This window comes from Panthera tigris, chromosome D1 (genome assembly GCF_018350195.1).
Source record: "Panthera tigris isolate Pti1 chromosome D1, P.tigris_Pti1_mat1.1, whole genome shotgun sequence".
NCBI lineage: Eukaryota > Metazoa > Chordata > Mammalia > Carnivora > Felidae > Panthera > Panthera tigris.
This window is the reverse complement of record NC_056669.1, coordinates 68,645,962-68,668,101: the sequence shown is the minus strand read 5'-3', so window position 1 is coordinate 68,668,101 and position 22,140 is coordinate 68,645,962. Positions and strand designations below refer to the sequence as shown.

General features: G+C 47.6%; 1 protein-coding gene and 1 long non-coding RNA gene across 11 annotated transcripts in view; one reads left to right on the top strand and one right to left on the bottom strand.

Moving 5' to 3' along the window:
* TEAD1 (TEA domain transcription factor 1) overlaps window positions 1-22,140 on the bottom strand; it is a 261,367-nt gene that overhangs the window by 113,767 nt on the left and 125,460 nt on the right. The gene's annotated exons all lie outside the window — the stretch shown is intronic.
* Window positions 21,224-22,140, top strand: part of LOC122231537 — a 38,742-nt gene continuing 37,825 nt past the window's right edge. Inside the window, exon 1 of one of the 2 annotated variants that reach the window (XR_006208804.1) lies at window positions 21,224-21,798. This is a non-coding gene — a long non-coding RNA (uncharacterized LOC122231537). The remainder of the gene's footprint in view (window positions 21,799-22,140) is intronic. The other variant, XR_006208805.1, reaches the window with a different exon arrangement.

Genomic DNA, 22,140 nt, shown 5'->3' with positions numbered 1-22,140 from the left:
GAATGAAATGAGAGGCGGCGATGTGTCCCTTTCAGGGGCCACCCTCTGCAGGGTGCAGATGACTCTTCTTTCTTTCTTTTTTTTTTTTTTTTTAATTTTTTTTTAATGTTTTATTTATTTTTGAGACAGGGAGAGACAGAGCATGAACAGGGGAGGGTCAGAGAGAGGGAGACACAGAATCTGAAACAGGCTCCAGGCTCTGAGCTGTCAGCACAGAGCCCCACAAGGGGCTCGAACTCACAGTCTGCAAGATCATGACCTGAGCCGAAGTCGGCCGCTTAACCGACTGAGCCACCCAGGCGCCCCCAGATGACTCTTCTAAACCTAGTACGACCCCTACACTGTAGGCTCCTCAGGACACACGGGAGGCAACCTACTTCTATCCCAAAGACATTCTACCGACCCCAGGGCCACGGAGAGGAGCTCCTACAATTCCATCTGCATGCTGAGGGAACTCCCAGTGAAGGCCTCAGTCATGGTCCCATTTTATTGAAGAAACTAAACTCTGCAAGAGGTTAACCTCCTCTATGTCCCCATTAAGATACAATGCAATTATGAATAAAAATATTCTCTTGCAGGTGGATACAGCTTTGACAATTTCTAAATGTTTTCACATGTATCATTTCATGTGGTCCAATCCAGCCTTTTTTTTTTTTCCCCTAAGACTCAGAAAGGTTTCAGGACTAGGCCAAGGTCACAGGGTAAGAAAGTGATGGGGCTGGGGCCAGCACTCAAAACATTGGCCTCCTCATATTCACAAATCCCGAGTCAGCAAGCACCATGCACTACAGAAGCACTGGTTGTTAAATCACACACTTCCATCAATGGCTCATCACACCAGGGCCGTGAACAAAGTCATGCCACAGAGATTCCGGCTTTGGATAGCAGCGAACTGGACCAATTGAAGAACAGGGGCTCTGCTTCTGGAAACCCTGAAAGCAGCAGGAGGCCACTTCCCCAAGTTTAAGGGCAGACAGGGCAGTGGAGAGACCAAGGCAAAGACGAAACAAAGCATGCCGGGAGGTACAGAGCCCCCAAAGGGCTGCAAACACTTGCCTTCTGCCAAGCCCTTTCTACCGTCAGCCGGAAATAGACTGACATACAATATACCTTCCTGGGTTCTCAGCTTGATTTTCACACTCGCTGTTGCCATCTTATAATGACTCACTTTTGATTTCTTTAAATCAGTGTATCAGTGGCTCAACAAAGTCATTACAACGATGAACTTATTTTAATTTGGGAAACCTGCACTTACCCAGCCCCTACAAGGCAAGGGATTTCCTCAGCCTGGCTTCCCTTCTGGTCTGGGGCTTATCCCTGGGAACAGTAGCCACAATCATGGAATAGGCACCACTTTGTACTCCCTTTTTCATGTAATCACATTTCCTCTCTCACGCCAAGCATGCCTAATGACCCTGGCAAGTTCCTCCTCCAAAGGCTTCTTTTAGGGTGTTTCGATTTCATCACCAGGGTAGACAACTGATCTCAAAGAAGCTCCGTGACATGTCTGACTTGTAACTCCTAAGGTCTGAGATCATGGTTTGGGTGAGAAGGAGAACGCTTTGGGGGCGGGAGGAGAGGAAGAAAGGAAAAACAACTGTGCCTTTCTTCTCAGGAGACAAAGTGCTATTAGAGAGGAAGGCTTTGGATGCCCCCGAGGGTGGGTGGGGGCAGGGGGCGCCTGTGGCTCTTGGGCTACGAGCTGTCCGTTCCCCACAACAGCAGGGTCCTGTGGGCTGCAGAAAATTACTGCAGGGCAAGGGCCCTGGGCAGATTTCATTCAAACCGGATCACATCACGCCCCCAACATACTTCCCCACTTAAAACCTTTGCCATCCGGCTCTGCACTGATGGAGAAGTTTATATTCCACGGCACGGCACACGGTGCCCTCTAAGCTGCCTTCTACCTCCTTCCCTCACTGTGCAGGCCCTAAGCTCCAAGGACCTAAGTTCCCGGCCACCTGGCTAGGATGCTCACTCAGTTCCTCCACCTCCAACCCCAGGAAGAATGAGAAACTGCCCCTGTCCTCACGAAGCTCGCAATGAGGGTAAGAAAATCAATATGCCATTTAGTTGTCTGGGACACAGTAACATGTTCTTAACCCATCGTTTCAAATGGTTTAAAACTGGGCCAATAGATGACAAAATAGGACTGCTTCTTAAACATCTTCTACCGTGAAATGTAACATAAACACATAAAAGTAAGACCTAAATGCACTGCCTAAACGAAGGATGATAATGTGAGTACTCTGGTGACCTCATTTTTTAAATCAGCAACAAAAACTCCCCTCCTCATAAGGCCCTGGGGGTTTCCTACAAGCAAGGGATGGGGCAGCCTCCAGCCAGTACCCAGTAGGGGGGGGCAGGGGATGACACTGAAATGCAACCTTTCTCGAAACTGGCTTGTCCTTTGCAACATCTCAGCACCCTACTCTGTATTTCAGTCAACACACATCCCAGGGTTTCTGGGACAACTCCAATTCCAAAGTTTGCATAAACCATCAAAAGCGCCCCCAAATTCCTACGGATCCCCCAGACTTCCTATTGAGCCAGAAACATTAAAAAAAAAAAAAGCCTGGAACATACCATAAGCCCTAATTTGGGGTTCAAAATATAGTGGCTGTTACTCTGGCCTATTTTCTGTGTCTGCTTTCGATTTGTAGTTCTCTTGCAAACCTAAGACGATTCGGTTGCTTCTATATGGGTCCCAAGTCAGTCCTAAGCTGACTCACATAGATTTTCTCATTTCCACCACTAAGCGTGATAAAGGTTACAAGTATTTCCGGTGCAATTATAAATTGCATCTGCACACCCCAGCTTGTGAGTGCCTCAGGACAATTTCACACTACTCTGGTTCAATGTCTCCCTGTCGCCCTCTAAGCTTGAGAAACCCATTGATATTGAATCTCCTTTGACAGCAAAGGCAATTATAAGAGTTCCGTGTGAGGGAAGAGGGGAGGGCCAAGGAAGGCACAGACAGAGGGCAGTTTTGAGGAGCCGGACTCGACTGACCCTCCGGACTCAAAGGGCTTTCATTTCCCAAGGAGCTGGACGCCCTGACTCTGGGTCATTAGCACCACCACTGATCTCCAAACCAGACATGTCCCCAGAGAGCCCCCAAAGCGCTATTTCCTCAACTTTTAGTTTTTGACTCCGACACATACACACACACACACACCCCAAATCCCATGTCCTTTGAAAGAGCTTAATTAGATGTGGCCATGTGAGAACCGCTCAAAACATATCCACTCTTTACACAAATGTTAACAGCGGTGCCACAGACAATGCGTGTGACCCCACGTTTAATGGAGGTAGGACAACTCCAAGTCTACATACACTCCGGAGCACACCGGCAAACGAGTATCACGTGGATGAAAAGTCAGCACTCAATTTCATTCTCTCAAGGGTTTAGAACAAAGGTTAAAAATAAAAGGTGTTTAATGGTTATTAGGGGCAACCACCCGCATATATGAAAAGTAATGAGAGCCTGTCTCCCAATTTCCTATAGGTTGTCTGCCAAATTCCTGCCTCCTTCACAAGAAGACAGAATCTGCAGTGTTTTCTTTGCCATACAGATAGACCCCATGTCACTATAAACAAACGCTGCTTTCTTTGCAGCTAATAACCACAATGTGTGGGTAAGAAACCTCTCCAGTATAAATCCGTGGGGACAAGGCTGCATTGTGGGCATTAAATAATTATAACAATCTGACATGAGTCAGAGGATTGTTTTTCAATGGCCCTGTGCACTTCAAACTTTCAAGTCAACCCCAAACTCTCTTTCCTGGCACTCTGTCCGTGTGCTGGGGCTATTGTGAAACAGTTCTCATTCTCTACAGTTTGGTCCCATTGCAAGAAGCTGGCAACGTGGGCACTCATGAAATATTAACACGTTACATTGATTTTTTTTTTATAAGTGTGGCCAACAGTAGATCAATTATATTACTATGAAAAGCTTTTCATAATTCACTTGGGGGGCATCAAGATCTCATTTCGAGACAGCACATGGATGATGAAGTCGACAGTTTTGAAGAGGCCGGTGCTCACATGCACAGAATACATTAAATGTGATAGACCAAGTACTAATTCACTGTTCACAAAAGAAATGTTTACATCTGGCAAAATGATTAAAAAATAGGGTATGCTATATCAACAAGTTGGGAATTAAGTCCATGGCAGTCTCTCTCTCCATAAACAAGAATAGAAAAATCCCAAGTGCTGGCAATTCGTACCCCTTCTGGCTGACCGCCGTCTGTTTATCCCCACCGCTCTCAAAAGTAAAATTTGCTAACTTCTGGATAACACAAGAGTCAGCTCAACCTACCCTCGCTCTGAAGTACCTTTTATTCCAAGAAAATTAACAGGTGGCCAGAAAGAACAAATGTCTTCTGACTTGCATGCGTCCGCGGACCGCCTGGCTCAAGGTTCTTGTTGATCTGGCAGCTAGTGAACAGGAGAGACTTTTCTCTTTAGTGGTGCAGTGTACGTGAACTTCACACAGGCCGCTCCACCAAAGGCGGGGAGCCTTCATCTGAGCTGGGAACAAACAGTATTCCAGGCTGGCAGGCCTCCAGCCGTGTGGCCCAGAGAGGGCATCTTGATGAAGAACAGGGAGGGTCCAGCAGTTCTCAGTTGTAGACTTCCACGTGAGAACGCTACACAGCAAGCTGTGCCCAACTCTGTCCCCTCCGCTAAACCACGAGTGTGTTGAGAGCAAGAACCAAGGCTTCTTCACCTTGACTCCCCCCTTCCTGGCACTGGAGATCTGCACAAAAGATGTGGTAAAAGACAGCCACAGGGTGTGAATTCTCCCTCCCTCTCTGGGAGTCCTGCATCTGGCTTGTGTATAAAAACTGCATTTCTCCTCTTTCTTGCACTGATTCGGAGCATCGCCTGGAGCAGAAAGTCACCCAAAGGGCCACCTTTCAGATCTCCCAGACTAGGGGCCCAATGTGGAAATGCCCCTAATAGGCCGACAAATGGTTTCTGTTACTTTAGGGCTTGTGAGCCACTAGGAATACAGAAAAGGGCTTGCCTGCATTCAATTGCTGAGCCAACCCTGAAATCCCCTGCAAAATAAATATTCAGAAGAAAAGAGGCTCCCAGGGGCAAAGGGCTGACAGTCTTGGCTCCAGTGTCCTGAAAATTGAACCACAGCTAGTATGCCTTTCCAGAACCCTCCAGGGGCTTTCCAGAGGGCCAAGCGGGAACGTGGTCACACAGGCACTAGAATGACAGAGGGTGACAGCAAGGTGGGCAGCCCCAGGTGCGACGTGGCTGCAATGGTATTAATGCCGATTTTAAACAAAGAACAAAAGAACCACCCAAGAGCAGGCCTGGTGTGAAGGTGGATGGCTCACAAAGACACTTGGCTCCCAACAGAGAGAGGACAGGCCCGTCACCAGCTTGCCCGGCCTCAACAGAAGCCCTGCCTGGGGTCCTAACAACCATCCATCTTCTGAAAAGTGAACAGGACTTCAGTCAGGGCCAAATCAAAACTGAAGTGCTATAAACAGTAATTGAAATGGATTAGGTTTATGTCATATTTATGATCCTGACTTGCTGCCTTTGCCTCTTTCCCCCGAGCCAGTGACAGAAGAATCCTTCAACCTTTAAGTCAGGCAACAAGTTTTAATGTGTTGGTGTGGCCCGCACCTGCTCTCTTACGGGCCACTGTGCTCAAAACACCCCATCTCTCCTGTGGCCCCACCCCTGCACTGAACAACATAGAAGCAACACACAGACGGGCGTGGACACACGTACACAAACACAAACGTGCCCTACGACTGTCAAGTCCCCCATGCTTCTGCCTAGATTACAATTTAGTCCAATTATCACCCAGTCATTAAAACTACTTATCACCTGGCTACAATTAGCTGCATTTTTCACCCAGAACACTTGTGACCAAGGACGTGACCTCACGTCATCGCTAAGTTTTAACGAAGGGGGAAAGTCACTGCACACCCAGCCACACAAGTGTGTTTTACAATGTTTGCAACTTGGGCCCATTACATTTCTGGGACTTCTTCTCTTCTCCAGATTCCTGTAGTTTTTTTTATTCAAAAATATATTTTTTTAATGTTTATTTATATTTGAGAGCGAGAGAGAAGGAGTTGGGGGAGAGGGACAGAGAGAGACAGAATCCAAAGCAGGCGCCAGGCTTTGAGCTGTCAGCATAGCGCCTGACGCGGGGCTCGAACTCACAAGCCAGGAGATCGTGGCCTGAGAGGAAGTTGGATGCTTAACCAACTGAGCCACCCAGGGGCCCCCAGATTCCTGTAGTTAACATCTGTGATTTCTGAATTATTTTAAATTCTGTGTTAAGTAGGAATGAAAAATTTTGAAGAACAAAAACCACATGGAAATTCTTGGGGGTGAGAGCAGAACTGTTCATTCCAGAGGCAGCTGGGAGCCCTCCTCGTGCCCCAAGGGTCTCCGCTGCAAATGAGGGCAGTGGCCAGGCTCTTTGGGAAGGAAGGAAGGCTTCCAAGCCCCAGCCGGCCTGTCTTCTAGCTCCCTGGGACAGACACAGCTTCCATTCTAAAACTCACTCCGAGATTTGGGGACAGGGGCTCTGGAGCCCACAAAATGAAAGCTACTCTTATCTATAAAACAGAACTGGCTTTGATGTTGGCCAGCTTGCTTGCCTCTTTCCCTTTTCAACTGCGGTTTATCAGCAGCAATATCTCCATTAAGCACTTAGTCAGCAGCCATTATGGGGCCCAGTTCTGCACTGGACGCCCGTTCCTGAGTAATAAAAGGAAAAAGCATGCGCCTTGCGCACGTGGAGGGAGCATTCAGCGGCGACTGGGTGGGCAGACACACACACGGACCATGCTTTTGGACGGTCAGAGGGCGGCTGGACTGGAGATGAGAATTCCCGGCCCTCTCACTGTGTGACAAATTTGCTAACCTGTCCACACCTCTGTGCCCTTCCTGCTGCTGGGGAATGAAGGGGGGCAACATGCACAAATGTTCCCCACTGTTCTTGCTTTATTCACGGACTTGTCAATCATTTCTGGCCTGGACTTCCCCTCCACTCTGCTGGCAATTCTTGATGAGGACAAGCTCCTCAGGTTCCCTGAAGCCAAAAGTACTCTCCCTGGCCCAGCCCCAGAGCCCCCCTCCTCCATACAAGCTCTCCAGCCAGGCCAGCAGGGGCTCAAGGGGAGGTGGGGGCCCCGAGGATGTCAACCCCACCCCTTCAGAGCTGGCCAGCGCCCTCACACCCTCTCCCATTCGTCCCTGCCGCCTTCAAAGGCGTCCACTGGCTACATCCCTATCTGCTTCCAAGGAGAGCAAACTCTCCAAGAGTGGAACCAGCACTCAAACACAGGAACAGTGGCCCAGGACACTACCCTCTGAAGACAGAAGCCCCTGTGCACCCCTGGGGCACCCGGGGCACCCTGCAGCCTTAGCACAGGCCTCAACAGCCAGAGTGCGGTCTCTCCCTCCGCCAGACATCCTCCTTCCACAGAGAGCAAACAATGACAGACACTGTCAGCGCGGCCACTTTCCACTCCTCCCCATACGTCAGCCCCAGTGACCAGCAAGGGTGGCGGGCAGCAAGCAGGAGGCAAAGGGGAATGAGAAACAGCTTCCAGAACGGTTTGTTTGTGTCCAACTGTCGAGAACCTGGAGGCCGTGCCAACGGGGAAAGAAACACCTTCCTTGTAGCACTTCTTCAAGGCTTCAGACTTGTGGCTAGCACCTCTCAACCTTGTCCAAGAGAGCCGGACCAGGCTGGACCCCACCCTGTCTCCTCCACCGTGGGCGGGGACTCAAGACGCTGCCTGAGGCAGGAGAGGACACCAGCATGGCGGCTAAACCTGAACAAAACGTGGAGGTCCCAGGCGAACTTACAGTTCAGCGTGCTGTCCTCTGGCACCACCGAGGAGGGAAGCGGGGGCTATCATTTCATCGCGGCTCCTTGCGAAGGAGGTGCAGACGGAGGCCCAGAGAAGGTAAGGAGTTCGCACAAAGTCACACAGCTCTCAACTTGTCAGAGGCCTCTGAGCTTCTCGTGTTTCGTTTCCAGAAATGAAAAGCACAGTTCTTGGCTTTAACATTCCACTGCTTATCAAAAGTACCACCGTAAGGAACGGAACACATGCAGGTGCGTGCACGTGCACACACACGCACGCGCTGTGGGAAATGTTACTTTCCCAGGCCAGACTTGGGATGCACAGTCCACATGGGGGGCGGAAGAGCAGAATGTGGCTCATGGTGCTCACCTCACCTCAACAGCTCCTCTGTCCCCACTGAGCCTCGACTTGGGCTCTCCTAAAGCTCCCTTAAAGGAGATCCCCTCAACAATAGATTGAAAGATAGCATTTCTAGTATTCTGTAGGGGGGGGGGGGGGAAGCACCCAACAGGTTTCCCTGGCACCCTCCACCTCTCAAGCATTCAATGTGGTAGCAGCTGCTGCCGGGACACGCAGGGAGCCCCCGGCGTGCCCCCACTGCCTCCACAGCCCCAACACCCTCAGCTCAGGAACATCTTCCCCAGGACTGAACCCCCAGCTCCAGGCCGGCTCTTGCCACCTGGCTTAGTTACTCCTCTGGGGCCACATCCGCCCGGCAGAGCCCACTGGATGGAACATCCAAACACCAGCGATTCTGCCCCGACTCACCTTGCTGAGACAGACCGTGTGCCCTGATTCTCGGTTCAGAATATCCTGGTCACTAACCCTTTCCTTTATATCAGACACCTGCTGGCACATGAGCCCTTCCTTCCAGCCTGGCCATGTGCTGTCAGAGGTATTATTCTATTATGTTACCGCTGTGTTCACAGTCTCGCTGGATATCCAGAGGACCTGCTCTCAGGCCCATTAGGGGTGATTCTGTGGCCCTGTGTTCCTGAACCCAGAAAAGCACTCAGCCACCACCTCCCCAAAGAGACTGACTCAGTAAAGATACGCAGCTGACTCTCTCTGGTCCTGAATCTAGGGGATTCATCCTTACCAAGAGGAGGTCAAGAAAAGCTGTGGGCTTCCAGCATCTCCAAGATTAAACTTTCTCTAGGAAAGTTTCCTAAGTTTCATATTAGATACTACATTTGAAAGACTGGCTAACGGTAGTCATTCAGAATTCTTTTTAAAACTTTTTCATTTTGGGGTGCCTGGTGGTTCAGTCGGTTAAGCGTTCGACTTCGGCTCAGGTCATGATCTCACGGTTCGAGGGTTCGAGCCCTGCCTTGGGCTCTGTGCAGAAAGCTCGGAGCCTGGAGCCTGCTTTGGATTCTGTGTCCCACCCCCGCCCCTCCCCCATTCATGCTCGGTCTCTCTCTCTCTCAAAAATAAACATTAAACAATAAATAAATAAATAAATACAACTTTTTCGTTTTTTAAACACTTATGCCAACGTGCATCTGTCCCTCTATTAACCCTGACCACATTTCTTACAGATCTGTTGTCTGTAAGAGGCTGAGACTCCCCCAGGATAGAGGCAAATACCTTCAATCATTCCGTCTTCCCAGGACCAACAGACGGTAAGTGTTCTTTTCACTCCCACCTTTTTCGGGTTCTAATGTCAACAGAACAGCAGGGAGGGGTTATCCCTGCATGAGGATGTCCTCTTCTACCCTGTCCACGCAGCCACCTCGCTGCAAAGCCCTGAAATCCTGCCTGTCCCTCACATCCGTCCTCCTGTGCCCACACCAGGCAGCCCTCACTGCGTAAGTGGTGACAAGAGGGCTATCCCCCTACCTTCCCTGTAAACCCAGGAAGCAATTTTCTCCGTCCACAACCACCAGGCCAAAGCCACAAGCCCAAAAGCCCGTGTGCATCATAAGAGAGTATTTGTGAGCACGGCCCCGGCCCTGTGGTTAGCTCTGGCCGGTGTATCACTGCTGAGCGTGAGGTCTATCCAATCACAGGTGTGTGTCACTGTCACACCCCAAGATGAGCTGTGAGGGGCTCTTCTCAGCATAGAGGCAAGAGCTTCACAAAGCAACAAAAAAAAAAAACAAAAAAAAAAAAGAAAAGAAAGAAAGAAAAAGTAGAGACCTCTTTGGGAGAAATACATCTATAACAATCAGACTCTGCAAACAGGACAGAAATTGGACCTCTCCATCCCCTCCCCACCACACACACACACACACACACACACACACACACACACGGGCTGTGACAACTGAGGACCAACACCTCCATCCTGGGAACTTTATTTTAAAAACAGACTTTATTTTAGGGACGCCTGGGTGGCTCAGTCGGTGAAGCATTTGACTTCGGCTCAGGTCATGATCTCGCGGCTGGTAGGTTCGAGCCCCGCGTCGGGCTCTGTGCTGACAGCTTGGAGCCTGGAGCCCGCTTCGGATTCTGTGTCTCCCTCTCTCTCTGCCCCTTTCCCGCTTACACTCTGTATCTGTCTCTCAAAAATAAACATTAAAACTAAAAAAAAAAAAAAATAGACAAATAGACTTTATTTTGTAGAGAAGTTTCAGGTTCACAGCAATCCTGAGTAGAAGGTACAGAGTTTACCTATGTACTCTCTGCCCCCACACATGCATAGCCTCCCCCATTACCAACACCCCCCACCAGAGTGACACTGGCTACAATTAATGAATCTACACAGATACATCATTATTATGCAAAGTCCATAGTTTACATTAGGGTTCACTCTTGCTGTTGGACATTTTATGGATTTTGGCAAATTAATGACATATATCCACCCTGAGATCTTCGGTAGATGCCACTGGAACAAGGCCACTCCCTACTTGGACCAGTCCAAACCTTCCCACGGCTCTCTTCCAACCCACTCTTCCTCAGCACTTCCCTGGGCCTCTGGGTCCCACCTCTGGCTCTCTCCAGAATCACAGACAGTTATCTCTGGCCTTGACCTCTCCCCGCCCCCACCCCCCCAGCGGCATGAGGTCGGAGTTATGCCCTGAATACACCTGCCGTGGCTGATGCCCACTCATGATAAGGACTTGGAAAGATCTTGTTGGAAATTCTTCACCAAATTCTCATCAGGAAGAGTCTTCGTATCAGGTTACCACATTCCAAGAAACAATTAAAACTGGCTTTTAAGCAAAGAACAGAGGAAGGGGGATTAGTGGTTCTTTTAACTAAGAAGTCTTGTTCCAGCAGCTCAGATGACATCATCACAAAGCTGTCCCCTACTAGGTTAGCTACTGGTTCCAACCAGTCTAGTACATGCATAGGTTCCTTAGAAAGAAAAATGCTACCATAGTTACAGACCTCATGTCCTCACACACCATCCATAGAATGCGAGATACTCAACCAAAATCTATGGCGAAAAAAAAGATTTACTTTTTCAGAAGTCAAGAAAAAAATCTCATCTATTTCACTGGCTCTGACTGGGTAACTAGTTGCCCATGGACAGAAGCTGTTTGTTTGGCTTATGTCAATCATGGCCCACCTATGTAGTTGTGAGTGAGGTCAACCCCTCCCAAATGATATAAAAAAACCAAGGAGGGGGGCACATCTGGGTGGCTCTGTTGGTTAAGCATCTGACTCATGATTTCAGCTCAGGTCTTGATCTCACGGTTCATGAGATCGAGCCCCACGTCAGGCTTTGCGCTGACAGCACAAAGCCTGCTTGGGATTCCCTCTCCCTCTCTCTCTCTGCCCCTCCCCTGCTCGTGTTCCCTTTCTCTCTCTCTCTCTCTTTCTGTCAAAAACAAATAAACACTAAAGAAAAAAAAAAGGACACAGGGGAAGGCTAGCCTGTGTGCTTTTGGTAAGAAGAGCAGAATGGATGCTGAGAAGGCTTCCAAAATGTCCTCTATAAGCCTCTTGAGGAGCGCTTAAGTAGCCCCAGGCCACCTCTGTGCCAATGACTCCCAGCATCACAGGCGGAGATGAAAGCAACCATCTCACCAGTCCAGGGAAAGAATTATTAACAGCAAGCAGCCACTGGGTAAGGAAGAATCCGTAGCCTGAAGAAATGTCTCTCAGGGCCAGGGACACAGAACTATCTGAGACCTCTCTGACCAAAAGCTCTGGGAAGAACTTCATGAGAAACCTCCAAGATGACGAAGTGGGTTCCCGCACCCAAATTCCAATGTTCACAGGGAGTTCCCACCCCACCAACAAACAATTCGTGGACACCAGCAGCGTGCCAAAGAATTCAACTCAATCCTGACACTTGTCTACTCGGAGATAGCGTCAGATTCCACAGGTCAAGGGTTCAGTCCCCCAAAGCTGACCCCTCTCCCCATTTCAGATGCCAATCACATGCCCAGGTGGTTACCTGTGCTTCTGACCAACTGGCTATAAATGAGAGGTTCCCATAACCCGTCCTCAGATTTGATTAATCTTCTACAGCAGCTCACAGAACTCAGAGAAACACCTTACTTACTAGCTTATTTATTTTTATTACAAAGGATAAAACCCAGGAACAGCTAGACGGAAGGGAGGCACAGGGCAAGGCATGGAGAAAGGGTGCGCCTTCTCAGAAGGCACCATATTCCCCAAATCTCCACATGTTCACCAGTCTGGAAGCTCTTGGAACCCGATCCTTTGGGTCTTTATGGAGGCTTCTCATTACACAGGCAGTATTAATTAAATCATTGGCCAATAAAGACGGATTCAACCTCTAGACCCTCATCTCTCCCCAGAGGTTGGGAGTGGGGAGGAATCGGGATGGGATGGGACTGAAAGTTCCAACCCTCTAATCACATGGTTGGTTCTCCTGGCAATCAGCAGCCACCCATCCTTACTTGGGGCCCAAAAGTCATTTCATTAACATAAAGAGAGACAACTTTGTCACTCTCAACAGGAAATTCCACAGGTTTGGGGAGCTGTGAGTCAGGAGTTGTGGATGGAGACCAAAGACATACAAGAAAACATATATTTGGTCAGCTGCATGACCAAATATATATTTTCCTTATAAATCACAATACTGCAGTCACGTTATCTACTGTACGCATCAGCATGTAGGACAGAGCACTGGGCATCAACCCACTGCTGGTGACATTGCCAGACCCAGGGAGGTACAGCACAGTTCCTGGTCAGACCAGAAAGCACAGAGCCTTCAGTCACTAGACATCGCGACTCTACAAAGACACTCAAAAGACGCAGAGGGACGTGGAGAGAGGGAGGAAAATGTGTCTCAGCCAGAGAGGTCAAGACAAAAGCTTCCTCAGCTCTCCTGTGGGCAACGAGCCCAGAGTTCTCCCAGCACACCCCTAGTTTGAGAAAACAGGAAAATGTCTCTAAGTTCAAACTGGCCATTTTCCCAGGCTTAAACCCCAACAGAGAAAATGTTCCAGCTTCCATACATTTGTCCCTAAGTTCCCAAGCTCCTTCACTTCTAAAAAGCCTTCACCTGGTAGCAGTTACTTAGGATTAACAGAGGAGTTTTTTCTTTTCTTTATTTTTCCCTTTTATCGTGGGTCTAAAGACTCCTTCATGCCTCAGGAGCATTTCCATAACAACACCGCCGACCTGTCGGGTGCAGGGCTTGGGAGATCACAAGGTACAGCTGAGTTCCTGGTGGCCGAAGGTGGAGCCCGAGAATGAAGCAGAGGGTTTTCTCTAACCTGGGCTGCACACAGAAGCCTCCGCAGATCTTAGCAGTTGCCCATAACTGCCTTGAGTGGTGAAGCACAGGAAGACGGATTTTGGCAGCCCCTCCTTAGGCTTAAGTGCAGCCTTGCCAGTGTAGACCTCCCTACAAAGAAGAACATTATCCCTGGAAGTGAAGAAAGGCTATGCCCAACGTCCCGGTCGTGTCTAAAGTGGCCAGTGGAAGGGGGATCCTGTGGCCAGATCAAGAAATATGGTCTTTGAAGATCTGGGGAGCCTGGGGGATCTGGGAGGACACCTGGCTAGCTCGGTCGGTAGTGCGTGTGACTCTTGATCTTGGGGTTGTGAGTTTGAGCCCCACTTTGGACACAGAGATTACTTATAAAAAAGAGAAGATCTGGGGGTAGGCACACAAGACATCAACCCCAAAGGTGACATTCCTCCAGCTGGCACTTCTTGAATGTCTACTAGATACTAGGCAGAGTTCAGAAATGGGGCTAGCAGTGAGTGAAACACACTCACTGACACTTGGGCTGTCAGTGGGGAGAGCAGAGGGTTTGAACCTTCCAGATTCCACCTGTCTTCATGCAGAGAAGGATTCCAGCCTCTGCCACTAAGTAAAGGGGAGGGTAAAGAGTTCGTTATGAAGATTTAAGACCTAAAAATCCTAAGGTTACACTGACCCATGGGATCTGGTAGGGCCAGAGCCAGACTGTGAGGGTCTATCACTGAGGGTCCATCCATGGCTCTCCCTTCAAAGCCTGTTCCCTTTGGGGTCCTCTAGGTCCGCGACTCAGACACTTTTCCTGGGTCAGGAAGAGTGTAACTCTAATCATTAGAGTTACTATGACTTATCAGAGTTACTAGAGTTACCCTCTAAGAAAGAAAACCAGTGCGTAGGCCATACTCAATATGGACCATCGCGGTTTCAGCTTTGGGAAGGGCCTCATTTCTTGTCTTAGCAGGGATTCAGAATTCAAACCTCCAGCTCAAAACAGGATTCCAGGAGTGCTTGGGTGGCTCAGTGGGTTAAGCGTCCGACTCTTGATAATGGCTCATGTCATGATCTTGTGGTCTTGAGATCGAGCCCCACGTCAGGTTCCACGCAGAGTGTGGAGCCTGCTTGGGATGCTCTCTCCCTCTCCCTCTCTCAAAAAAAAAAAAAAAAATATATATATATATATATGTGTGTGTGTGTATACAAATATATATACACACGTGTGTATACACATATATATACACACGTGTGTATATGTATATGTATATGTATATGTATACATATATAGAGAAAAGAATAGGATTCCACAGCTCCCTCCCTCCTTTTGTAGCTACAGAGACTGCAAATATAGAGTCATCCAGCCTGTCACCTGCAGCACCGATCCTCACAGCCACTTCGTGGAGTGGCAGCTATTCTCCCCACCTGACAGGTGAGATGATTAAAGCTTAAAGGATAGATTTTTCAACATCGAGAATGAGAAAGAAAACACCGCTGACAAGTTTAAAGTTGAAACTTTAAAGTTGCAAGTGCCTGTTCAGGAAATTCTGTGCATCCCATGTGTTGCTTTCTCCCTAGTGTCTCAAAGAAGAGGGGCTTGGCGACCAGTGAGACATCTACTGCCCCACACATAAGAGAAGGCATAACCTAGCAGCCTCTCGGAAGACTCAAGCTAGGTGCTCTCGGTCCGTCCTCTGAGCACGCAGGCGAAGCTGGGACCTTGTCTCCCTTCTTACAGAGGAGAAAACCGAGGCTTACAGAAGACCAGGGCGCAGAGGAGGTGCACTCGCAGGGGCTGCAAGAAATGAATTCAGTGGCAGCGGCTCCAGAAAAGAGGTCAGACTCCTGTGACCCCCGTTGGCGCAGGCTCCAGGGCAGAGCTGAGGACACAGGAGGGGTAGCGGTCCGCTGCCTCATCCCATGTCCAATTCCAAACTGGGCACCCTCTAGGCCCTACTGTATGTGCCTGCTATGCTCTGCAATCTCCCTGACGATGTCTGAGGCCAGTATTTGATTATTCCTGAGCGAGACGATTTAATAAGCATAAATCACTAAAAATAATGATAACTACAAGTTACTTGGGAAGTGGGATGAATAGGGCATTTAGAAACAAAAATAATTCTCCTTCTCATCCTTTCCCCTGGTTTCCTGAGGCTGTGCATTGTATTCACTTAGAAAAAAGAAACTTCCAGTTGTTTCTCCATCCTCTTCCGCTTCATACTCAAAGAGGAAAAAATTGCATCCTTCAAAACCACATTGTGGATAAGCATTCAATCACATCGAGGGCTCTGGCAACTCAGGACTCTTTGGGGGTGGGTGAGGACCACAGTCTGCTCTCAAGGACAGGAGGCAGGGACGGAGCACCCAAAGGAACCACTGAGCCCTCAGCACCTATCCAGCGCTGGTCACTTCCGGCGCTTCAAAGCATCACTTATGTCACCTGAACAGGTAAATTCCAGGAGAAGGCAAATTATCCGCATTGGGATTTTCCTTGCAGCCCTTCGTAATTTTCATAGGTCCTCGTGGAAAGGTTCTTCTTCTTCTTTTTTTTTTTAATGATTATTCATTTTTGAGAGACAGATCGTGGAAGTGGAGGAAGGGTGGGGGTGGGGGTGGGGGTGGGGTGGGGGGAGAGGACCCGAAGTGGGCTGTGTGCTCTGACAGCAGAGAGCCTAATGTGGGGCCTGAACTCACAAACCATGAGATCATAACCTGAGCCTAAATCAGATGCCCAACCAACTCAGCCACCCAGGCGCCCCCAGGTTCTTTTACCATAAAATGTTGCCTTTATGTAAACCCTTAAACCTTCCTCACACAAGTGAGCTAATGATGATTAGTTTCCATTTATTATTCTGTGAACTGACTACTATTACTAGTTTGCTATGTGCTAAGTAAGCTCTTATACCTGTATTTTCTAGTCCCTACAGCCACCTTATAACACAAGTGCTATTATTCAACCCATTTTACAGAATGAGAAAACTAATATTCGGAGACAGGTTAAAGAACTTGCTCAATGTCACACAGGTATAGCCAAGAAATGGCAGAACCAAGAAGAAGAACCCATCCAACCACACCGAACCATAGTAATGTCTTCAACCATTTTGAGGTTTAAGGTTAAGGAGACATTTTCATGTATCCTGTGAAGAATTAGTCTTCATAAAGACTGTGTTTCGAGCAGAAACTGAACTGTGTGGACACTGAAGGTTGACCAGCTTCACTTTCCTTGAAAAACTAAGATAAAAAATTATTTTATTCTACCCAAGTCAATGTGCCTGCCAACATTACTGCTTCCAAATAAATTTATGAAGAAAAAAAAAGAGAGCTTTCACATTTGAGAATTTTTTTGTGAAAACTGGCATACCCTTTTTATCTGTGCTGTTAGCTTCAGTGTTTTAACCTCATTCTTTAAAACAACCTGCAATGCCTACTAGGTATTTATCCAAAGGATACAGGAGTGCTGATTCGAAGGGGCGCATGTACCCCAATGTTTATAGCAGCACTATCGACAATACCCAAAAAGTATGGAAAAAATGCAATGTCCATTGACTGCTGAATGGATAAAGATGTGGTATATACACACAATGGGCTATTACTCAGCCATCGAAAAGAATGAAATCTTGCCATTTGCAACAACGTGGATGGAACTAGAGTGTATTATGCTAAGCAAAATAAGTCAGTCAGAGAAAGACAGATATCATGATTTCACCCAAGTGTGGAACAAAACAGATGATCATAAGGGAAGGGAAGCAAAAATAATATAAAAACAGAGAGGGAGGCAAACCATAAGAGATTTAAATACAGAGAACAAATTGACGGTTGCTGGCGGGGTGTTGGGTTGGGGGAAGGGCTAAAGGGGTGAGGGGCATTAAGGAGGGCACTTGTGATGAGCACTGGGTATTATACGTAAATGACGAATCACTAAATTCTATTCCTGAAATCATTATTACATTATATGTGAACTAACTGGGATTTAAATTTAAAATGAATAAATAAATACCAAGAACAAAACAAACAAACAAAAAAAGACTGCAACTATAAACTTGGGCCCCAGGTGAGACTGTGATCAAATCAGACCCCTCTGAGCCTGGATTAGTGTCTATAAAATAATCCTATCTGCTATGCATGACTACTGTAAGGGTCAAAATGCCTTAAAAATCATCAGGTGTGCTACCAATAGAAAGTATTAAGAGATTAAAAAATAAACACATTATCAGGGGGAGAAAAAACCCGTAACGCAATTTGCTTCCCCAGAAAAGCAAATTATTTATTACTAATTACATTTTGTAATTTTTTGCCCCAAACAGCCTCAAGATTTTGCCGATGGGAGCCAACCTACCAATTCATTTGGATTGTTCGGCATAACCTGCAATTCTTATAGGTGATTTCACAGTACAGGTCCCCATATCTATAAACTAAAAAATATGATAGAATTCAAACCCGACCTGATGAGCTCACCTATTTTTCACTCAACTCTCATACTATGATCTTTAGATCATTTATAAGGTTAAATGGCAAACGTTACTTAGGCCAACCCAACTACTCAGTTGAAATAACTCAGTTTCAAGCTCAGAAGCTTGAAAGTCAGTTAGAAATTGGTCATGTTTTTACCCGCATTCAATACTGTCCTTAGACACAGGCCACAGCACCCAACTGGAACTGTAGGCCTCAAAGGCCCCACTCCGGTCCTCTCTCAACCATACTCTTCCTCTCCAGGTAAAGTCTTTGAAGGTCAGGGGACAGCCTGCTCAGGGATCCCCTTACCTTTTAGACCAGGGAGCAAGAACCTCTGGCTTCAGAACTCCCAGACCAACGTCCCCAGTCTGCATCGAGGGCCTTCACAGACCAGTTCCCCGAATCTGGCCTCAAAAGGACACTTGTGTCCCTAGTATGTGTACCCTCAGGGGCAAGGAGTGACCAGCTGTTGAAGGGAGTGGTGAGTGGAGGAGAGTTTGCCTATGCCAGCTGGGGAACCCACATATCCAGGGGTGGGATGCAAAAGGGGACAGGTCCCCAACTTTCTGGTTCTGGGTTATTATGAAGGTACATTTATCAGAGTAGGAGATGAGAAAATAATTTGTTGGTTTAAAACTTTTAAAGATTGAGACATATGGTATAGGAGCTTCCACTTCTACTCTTGCTTCAGGTTCCATGAATATTAGGGGCAGGTCGGGTCACATTCAAACACAACAGTGCTACCACTGTAAACAGACTAAGGAGAAGTTCACACAGACCCTCGAAATTTATAAGCCAGCCTGTCAATTCAGGTATTAAAAACCGGTCAGCAGAACTCCTAATGAAAGAATATAAAAAACTCCCTAAAACTATCTAATCAACCCAGAGGCACACCAAACAGAGCTGTGAAACTAACTCAATTTAACTAGATCAATTTTTTGGGTGGTACAGGGTGAATCAATGATTCAACAAGTTTCTGAAACTCCTTATCTTCATCTGATCACTCAATGCCTGATTTTGCAGAAATTGTCTCAATTTCTAAAACTCCCCGGGTTGTCTTAAAACTATGGTAAATAATTATCAAGAGCAAAAAGACCACTGTTCTGTGTCCCGTGCATGGAAATCTGTACCGTCTTTAGGGACAAGCATTTTGAAGACACAAGAAATAAACTCAATACGGAGAGACCTAAGACCTCAACTTGAATGGTTCTACATAAAAGGTTGTTTTATATAATCACTGTAATGCCTTTTAAATTTTTTTTTAATGTTTTTATTTATTTTTGAGACAGAGAGAGACAGAGCATGAGCAGGGGAGGGGCAGAGAGAGAGGGAGACGCAGAATCCGAAGCAGGCTCCAGGCTCTGAGCTGTCAGCACAGAGCCCGACACGGGGCTCGAACTCACGGACTGTGAGATCATGACCTGAGCTGAAGTCGGACGCTTAACCGACTGAGCCACCTGGCACCCCCCCCCTTTTTATTTTGTAAGCCTTTTTAAATGGCCAGGATATATGTTACACGATCCTTACTTCTGGGCTCAGAAAGGAATGAAGACCCCCGCAGTATATAATGATGACGTAACAATTATCGTGAACTGGGCCTGTGCTAGAATTCTGAAGAAAAGGATCCTCCTGCAATGAAAAGTGCCCATCTCATAAACTATAGTTACAAATGTCCTAATGTCTCTCAATTGATCATCCTCAGCTGTCTCCCAAAAGAGATAAATAAGCAATAAAAAAAAAAAAGTCATCTTAAATGTGACACCCATCTTCCTCCACTGCGAGCATCTGCCTTCCATGCAGATAACAGGCCTGCTCTCCGACCATAGTTGTGCGACTAGAAATTTTAAAGGAGACTCACTTTATCATTTGATCTGCACAGCAAACCACCAAATGGTCATTTGACCCCTGCTTGAATACTTCTCCCTGTTACCTGGAACAGAAGCCTAAGTCCATGTTGGTAGGACAATTAGAAAATAGTATTTGACTGCCTCCATTATAATTAGGGTCTACAGGACAAAACTGCTTCCTCTTGACCCATGAGCATCTTTCACATATTTGAAAACAAGTCTCATATCTCTGAGAGTCTTTTCGAAGCTGGACCAAACACCCCCAATCCCTTCGATGATTCTGTGTACTGTGTGATTTTCTATTCTCTTCATCATTCTCTGTACGAGCTCCACAATGTTTACGTTCCCTTTAAAGGCAGCTTTCTTTGTGTCCACCCTTGTAGTCCCAGCACATGGAAAGGTGCCTTGCACAGAGTACACAGGAAGGAGGGGCGGAGGGAGGGAAGGGGGGAAAACAGGAAGAACGCAGAACACCCGACTCCAAGCATCATCGAATATGGTGAGCATCCCCTTCTCTTCGATCAACAGAGCCCGAGACAACATTCACTTCCGCAGAGGCCACTTTTTTGAACTTAACTGTAATCTCACAGTCAACAAAACCCACGTAATACTGCCAAGTCACATGTTTACTGTCCACGCTGGGACTTCTGGGTACCTTCCCTCCTCTAAAATATCCTATTTCTTAGATGGATTCACTTTCCGGCAAGGGCAGACTTTTTCAGGCCCACACCAAGCATGCTCACCCTCTCCAAGCTTCATGTCATCTCCACCAGGCCGCCGTACAGATGTCAGCTGGGACACAAGATATGGTGGCAACAGCCAGGAAATGATCTCCCATGTTACCACCTGCTCATTAGCCTTAGGCGTTAAACCAACGGCACTTTAGAATCAGAGCCCTTGCATGGAGCACACAGGACAGGTCTATTTTCGACAGAGTAGACATCACTAAAAATCAGATAAACTGCCTTATTTATCCTCTACATCAACTGCAGTTTTCTGCTCTATTAGCTTTGCTATGAAAGAAACTACCTGGTAGGAGCCGTTCTTAGTGAATCCATGCTAGGTCCAAGTGATGACCACAAGAGAAACGCCACACTCTTCAGCCCACAGTGATAGGAGCTAAGTGCCCAACAATGCTCTGTTGAACAGAATTCAAGGTCATATGCTGCAAGCTTGGAAAGCACTTTCTCCCATGGAGATCCCTTTTTAAGACCTCTTTCAGGTGTGAAGAATGGAAACGTCAAAAGGCACAGTCTTTCCAGATTAATACTTTGAAGAGAGAGACATTTCCTTAGGTACCTGGGCTCTGGTGCATGTGCCTAAAGATAAAATTCCACTACTTTATCACTGGACCTGAGAAGACCTCACAGAAGGCCTGGGCTTCGTGATTTTTCTGGACATAACTTAGGCATCTGATTACACACATACGCCGCCATATTGTAACCACCCCCCTCGGGCAAGAGTTTGCAAGAAAACTGCCATGTGTCACTCATACCTCCTAACCGAGCCTTTCACCAGCTATGGGCAAAGCCTCACCACCAAATCCTGAGTCAGAAGGCCCCGCATCCATAATGCCGCTTGCCTCGGAGGCAAGAGCTTGTGTCCTGTATACCAACAGACCTGGGCGGGCATTCCACAATCCTGAACAGGCAACGGCTCCTCAGAACACTGGTGTCTCCAGTGTTCAGCACAGTGAGAGTGAACGTAGTCTGCAGGATTGCTGTGAGGGGTCCAGGGGACCCCACTCTGTGAAAGACCTGCCTCCGTGACAAGGACACACAGCAGGCATTCAGAAAGTGGGATCTTTCTCCCTACCCGCCTCCCACCTTCCCTTTGCGGATGTGAGCTGAAGCTCCACCAAGTCCCAGCACAGTGGCATTCAATCAACAAAAGCCATGACAATTATTATCTCTGTGGCCCAGCTTACGAAAAGCCAGAGCTCCCCTTCCTATTTACCGGCGAGCCACCTGAAGTCCTCTTTTGCTCACACACGATCGACTTCAAGCCACAGGTAAGGAGAAGCCCTTCCTCATTATGACTAAAAACAAAGCCTCCCTGACTAATTTACAGGCCTCCTCATAATCCTTCATCCAAGGACCTTCAGAAATACCAAGACCCTCAGGGAAGTGAAATCTCCTCGAATGTGCACAGAGCACCGAGGGTTTCGAGATGACTAATAACAGACACAGGCCGTAAACAGGGAATATGAAAGCTCAGAGAGCCTCCCGGGGAAAGGGGGGGGGGGGGCGGAAATCCGCCTCATTCAGGGCCTGGTGGAGAGAATGGCAGCTTTCTGGCAAACCAAAAAACACAGGTAAAAATGCTAGGCCCTCGCAACTCCTGTCTTCACGGA